Consider the following 6,000-nt stretch of genomic DNA (forward strand, 5'->3'; position numbering starts at 1 on the left):
CTATAAGGTGGACAGAAAGTTGGCTAGATTGTCAGGCTCAACGGGTAGTGATCAATGGTTCCATGTCTAGTTGGCAGCCGGTATCAAGTGGAGTGCCCCAAGGATCAGTCCTCGGGACGGTTTTGTTCAATATCTTCATAAATGATCTGGAGGATGGTGTGGATTGCACCCTCAGCAAGTTTGCAGATGACACTAAACTGGGAGGAGAGGTAGATACGCTGGAGGGTAGGGATAGGATACAGAGGGCCCTAGGCAAATTAGAGGATTGGGCCAAAAGAAATCTGATGAGGTTCAACAAGGACAAGTTCAGAGTCCTGCAATTAGGGCAGAAGAATCCCATGCACCGCGACAGACTAGGGACCGAATGGCTAGGCAGCAGTTCTGCAGAAAAGGACCTAGGGGTTACAGTGGACAAAAAGCTGAATATGAATCAACAGTGTGCCCTTGTTGCCAAGAAGGCCAATGGCATTTTGGGATGTATAAGTAGGGGCATTGCCAGCAGATCGAGGAACGTGATCATTCACCTCTATTCAACATTGGTGAGGCCTCATCTAGAGTACTGTGTCCAGTTTTGGGCCCCACACTACAAGAAGGATGTGGAAAAATTGGAAAACGTCCAGCGGAGGGGAAGAAAAATGATTACAGGACTGGAACACATGACTTATGAGGAGAGGCTGAGGGAACTAAGATTGTTTAGTCTGCGGAAGAGAACAATGAGGGGGGATTTGATAGCTGCTTTCAACTACCTGAAAGGGGGTTCCAAAGAGGATGGATCTAGACTGTTCTCAGTGGTAGCAGATGACAGAACAAGGAGTAATGGTCTCAAGTTGCAGTAGGGGAGGTTTAGGTTGGATATTAGGAAAACCTTTTCACTAGGAGGGTGGTGAAACACTGGAATGGGTTACCTAGTGAGGTGGTGGAATCTCCTTCCTTAGAAGTTTTTAAGATCAGGCTTGACAAAGCCCTGGCTGGGATGATTTAGTTGAGGATTGGTCCTGCTTTGAGCAGGGGGTTGGACTAGATGACCTCCTGAGGTCCCTTCCAACCCTGATATTCTGTGATTCTACGATCACCCTCAAGATGCAGAATTCTGAAGAGGTCAAAACACATCAGTAAGACAGACACCACTAAAGCAACACCATTCCTCCATGAATAAGGACACTATGGAACTCCGATTACTTCAGTTGGACCTCTCAAATAACTGCTTACTCGTGTGGGACAGGACGTGACTCCCTACTTCAAAGAAAATAAAGCCATGTTAGAACAAGATGGTCCCTGTCCTAAAGAGGGTACAGTATAAGTATACTGCAAGAGACAGATGGATACAAACAGGAAATACATTTCCTAGGTGTATGTGATCTTAAAAGATGATCCATGCTCACAAGTTCAGAGAATAGTTACCCCCCCATCCTCAAATTGTGTCTGCCAACGTGTGGTGACAAAATGTGTGCATTGCTTGTAAAAAAATCACCATTCAGTGGATGCTTTTACAAGCTATGCTGAGATTCAGGCTGTATAGCAGAGAGCAAACATGAGCTCAGATAAGAAACAAGAACAATTAGAGACAAGAGGGTATTATATTCAAGAACAAAGTATTGCATGTGCGCTCTGGTGGCAGTCCCTGTACACTGTCTAACCTATTTATTTTGGACGGATAAAAATCTCTACACATGTGTTGCCATAGTTAAGTACTGTTAGCTTTACCTGGAAAAAATCCAAAACATCCACACCAAGAATAAAAATCTCTGCTGGAGATTTAGATAGAGATGCTGGACCATCAACTGAAACAGCAGATTCCATCTACTTAAATGCACACTTGGGTAAAACCTATTAGAGCACAGAAGCTCTGTCAATATCAAGGACAGTAACATTGTGTGGCTGCCAGAATAGAACAGATTAGGAAGATGTGAATGAGCACTATATATTGGAAACTGCTAGCCAGTTTGTAGTCCTTAAGTTGAGTCAATGCCAGAAAACATCTTTTAGTCTCGGATGGACAACCTTGCTCCTGCAATACAGATTCTAAAGCTATTCTCAGTTGCCTAAGCTAGAAACAGTACTACAGGCTGAGAGATGGTACTACAGAGGAAGAGTTACCAATCTTAGCATAAAGTTTTATAAAATCAAATTTAGCCTTATTTTTAAAAAGGATCAATTCATCGATGTCAGTGAAGGTTACACTTTCTGAAACGGATTCATGCCACAGAAGTGAATTATGCTACTTATGCAAAGGGCAAATCTGGTCTTCAAGTTACAGTCCTTCATGTTTTCATCAGCAAAGTTGAAGAAATGTGCCTCTCCTGTGAATTTCTAACCAAATTTCTGAACCAAATTTAATCTGAATCTAATTTCTGAACCAAACTAGCACATATTTAAAATCTGAACATCTTTGCCTATACACTTGTATATATTTTTGTAAATTTGTACTTGTTGGGACCAGATTTGAGACAGTACAGTACACATGAACCCAATGTGGTCGGCTCTTTTACATGTCGACTCACTTATTTGGTGCCTAAATGGGAGAGGAGCGCTCCTCCCAAAATCTGGCCCTTTGTACATATTTGGCCCCATGCAATTGTTTTGCTCCTTAAGAATTTTGTAGTAAACAGACTGACTGTCAGAGTTACAGAGCTGAACCTGACCCAAATATAAATAAAGACTATTCATTTTTAGAAAGTGTTCACATGTTTTTTGTACACAAGTGAACACATTGTGAAAGTAGCAAAGAAAGAAAAATACATATTTGTATTTTATGTATTTTAGTGGGCACTAGCAACACTATAATTAAGGTTAAGACTAGCTTATTTAACAGATGAATTTTCTACGTGCTTTAAAAGCAACACATGGCCATGACTCTCCTGAAAATAACTATGCCTCATGGGGGTCAGGGTAAAGAGATCCACATTTGAGGTTGTTTGAGCAAGGGCTTCCAAGTATTTTTAACTCCTGAAAGTACTCAGCCATCAATTTGTGGTCATAGTCTATATAACTGTGCCCATTGTCCCCACATTCCATCTTTTTGTTTAACTCACTTGTTGTGCCTTACATAACATTAGACCCTGATGCTGTAAAGACTTAAGGACTGTCAAGGTTCCTTCCCCACTCTGAACTCTAGGGTACAGATGTGGGGACCTGCATGAAACCCCTCTAAGCTTATTTTTACCAGCTTAGGTTAAAACTTCCCCAAGGTACAAACTATTTTACCTTTTGTCCTTGGACTTTATTGCTGCCACCACCAAGCGTCTAATAGATATATACCAGGGGAAGAGCCCGCTTGGAAACGTCTTTCCCCCACAAAATCCTCCCCAAATCCTACACCCCCTTTCCTGGGGAAGGCTTGATAAAAATCCTCACCAACTGCATAGGTGAGCACAGACCCAAACCCTTGGAACAATGAAGAAGCAATCAGGTTCTTAAAAGAAGAATTTTAATTGAAGAAAAAGTAAAAATCACCTCTGTAAAATCAGGATGGTAAATAACTTACAGGGTAATCAGATTCAAAACATAGATAATCCCTCTAGGCTAAACTTAAGTTACAAAAGACACAAAAACAGAAATATACCATTCCATTCAGCACAGCTTATTTTATCAGTTACAGAGGAGCATTTCCCTGTATTGCAGGTGGCATTTAGAGAGCAGAACACACTTTTACAACCAGAAATTGAACTCCCCTTTAATTTACTACTCAACAGGCAGGGTTGTAGGTGACCGTACTGAATGAGAAGACAAACTGGCACAAATGTAAAGATTACCAGACTTAGAAACTTGCTGAACTAACCAAACTGATACACAATTCAAATCAACATGATGTCAGGCCTGTTCTCCCTGGAATCAATAGAAATTTTGCTATTAATTTTATGGGATCAGGCCCATTTAGAAGATTCTTCCTTTAAGCATGAATTACAATTTTTGATTTAAGAAAGATCAGAGAAAGCAGCAACACCTATTGTATTTCCTTTTTTTCTTTTTTTTAAATGAAGTTTAATAAAAGAAAGTCAAGGACTACAATTCTGCACTGGTAGGGGAAGATGATCTAGATGGCCTAATAAGTCTTCTCCATCTCTAACTTTAGGATTCTACATCTAGTGTTTGGTTTCAGAGGGGTAGCCATATTAGTCTGTATCAGCAAAAACAACGTGCCCACAAAAACAAAGTGCCCCCACCCCATTTTTGCAGTCTTTCCAGCACCCTTGGTGGAAGGAGGTGTCTCTGGCAGCTAGCCTGGGACGCGGATTGGGGCCAGCTTGCTCTGTGCTCAGTTCTGGCCCAGGCTCCTGCCACCTCGTCCTATCTGCCCATCAGGGACTTGTGAGGCAGGCTGGGGTTCCTGATTACCCTGGAGGAGGCAATGCCTCCTCCAATAACCCCTATAGGCCTGAAAAAGACAGTGCAGCACCATCTGGCAAAGAACTCTGAAAAGGCAGCGGGGGGCAAATCAAGGTCTGGAGGCAATTGCCACCCATAACAAATGGTGTCCCATGCAGAATGACTTCACAAAACAAAAGAAGCAGTCAGTCAGCAAGTTCTTTCTCAGGGGGCTACTATTTATAAGAGTGAAGTAACAGTAGGCAGTTATAGGCTAATCTGATCCCAAGGCAAGTTTCTTCCTAATACTTTGGGGATTGTCCTATAGCCTAAAGACATATTTCCCTTGTTCTCATGTTACCTAGAGACATTTCCTGAGATATTTCCTTCCCTGTCTCCCAGGAGATATTCTTATAGACCTTTCCATAGCCTCTATGTAAGGCTATGGGACAAGGACAAGGAGCAGGACAAGTTGAATCTCAGCTTTTCTTCACAGCACTCCCCGTACCTTATCACAGTTGAGCAGAAAAAGGATGACAGGTCTTAGAAGTCTAACCATTAGACTTTGTTGCTATTCAGAGCCATGTGGTCCATAACAGCCCATTTCAAAAAGCTAAAGAAAAACAGTGAGACTAATCATTTTACACTTTTAGATAGAAAAGTCTGTGTGTATACAGCACCATCTCCTGGAATTGTAGAGCACTATTTCATGCTAAATACCAGTCAAATTCATATAGAATTAAATATCACACCCACATAAATACCATCAAGACTGTGTTCCAAATGAAGTGATAATGAATTGTCACCTATTCTGAAGGGTTGCCAACAAAATTTCAGTGCTGGAATGTCAAGATTTATAATCCTTGTTAGAGCAGACACTCAAAACCCACTACGCTCCATTAATTATCTTAATAAAAAAAACCTGTCACCTCGTAATATTTTTAAAGATCTATGCGGTTACAGATTTCATTGGAAAGAAATTGTTCAAGCACATTGTGCAGAAAGGTTAAAGAGTGACAATTTAATGCAATTACTCCCTTTCAATATTGCTGCAAAAAACAAACAAAAAAACCACCACAACTTCTCATTATGAGCCACTAGGCAGTAACCTTATTGACCTCATCATCAATATGTATTCAGCATTCAATTACCAAAAAACAGTTTCTTGTGTAAGTGAGAAAAGCACATTCAAATTAAACAATCATTGTATTATTGACAGAGGGTGAAATACACCCTAATTCAGGTAGCCAGCACAAGGCCCTTTGTGCCATTTATGGATTACATACCATGAACACTGCTCCACAGGTACAGAACATAAGAACAGCCATACTGGGTCAGACCCGTGGTCCATCTAGCCAATGTATCCTGTCTTCTGACAGTGGCCAATGCCAGGTGCTTCAGAGGGAATGAACAGAACAGGCAATTAGCCAGTGATCCATCCCATGTCACCCACTCCCAGTTCCTGACAAACAGAGGCTAGGGACACTTCAGAGCATGGTTTTTCATCTCTGCCAATCCTGGCTAATAGCCATTGATGGACCTATCCTCCATGAACTTACCTAGAGGTTTTCTTTTCTTTTTTTTTAAAAAAACCTATTGGTCTTGGCTTTCACAACATCTTCTGGCAAAAAGTTCCAAAGGTTGACCATGTGGTATGAAGAAATACTTCCGTATGTTGGTTTAAAACCTATTGCC

At 41.2% G+C, this 6,000-nt stretch overlaps 1 long non-coding RNA gene across 1 annotated transcript in view; it reads right to left on the reverse strand.

The window, feature by feature from the left end:
- Window positions 1-5,671, reverse strand: part of LOC140912777 (uncharacterized) — a 252,125-nt gene extending 246,454 nt beyond the window's left edge. The window contains exon 1 of the long non-coding RNA XR_012159377.2: window positions 5,592-5,671. This is a non-coding gene — a long non-coding RNA (uncharacterized LOC140912777). The remainder of the gene's footprint in view (window positions 1-5,591) is intronic.
- Window positions 5,672-6,000: the final 329 nt, after the last annotated feature.

The sequence above is a fragment of the Lepidochelys kempii genome, chromosome 6 (assembly GCF_965140285.1).
Source record: "Lepidochelys kempii isolate rLepKem1 chromosome 6, rLepKem1.hap1, whole genome shotgun sequence".
NCBI lineage: Eukaryota > Metazoa > Chordata > Testudines > Cheloniidae > Lepidochelys > Lepidochelys kempii.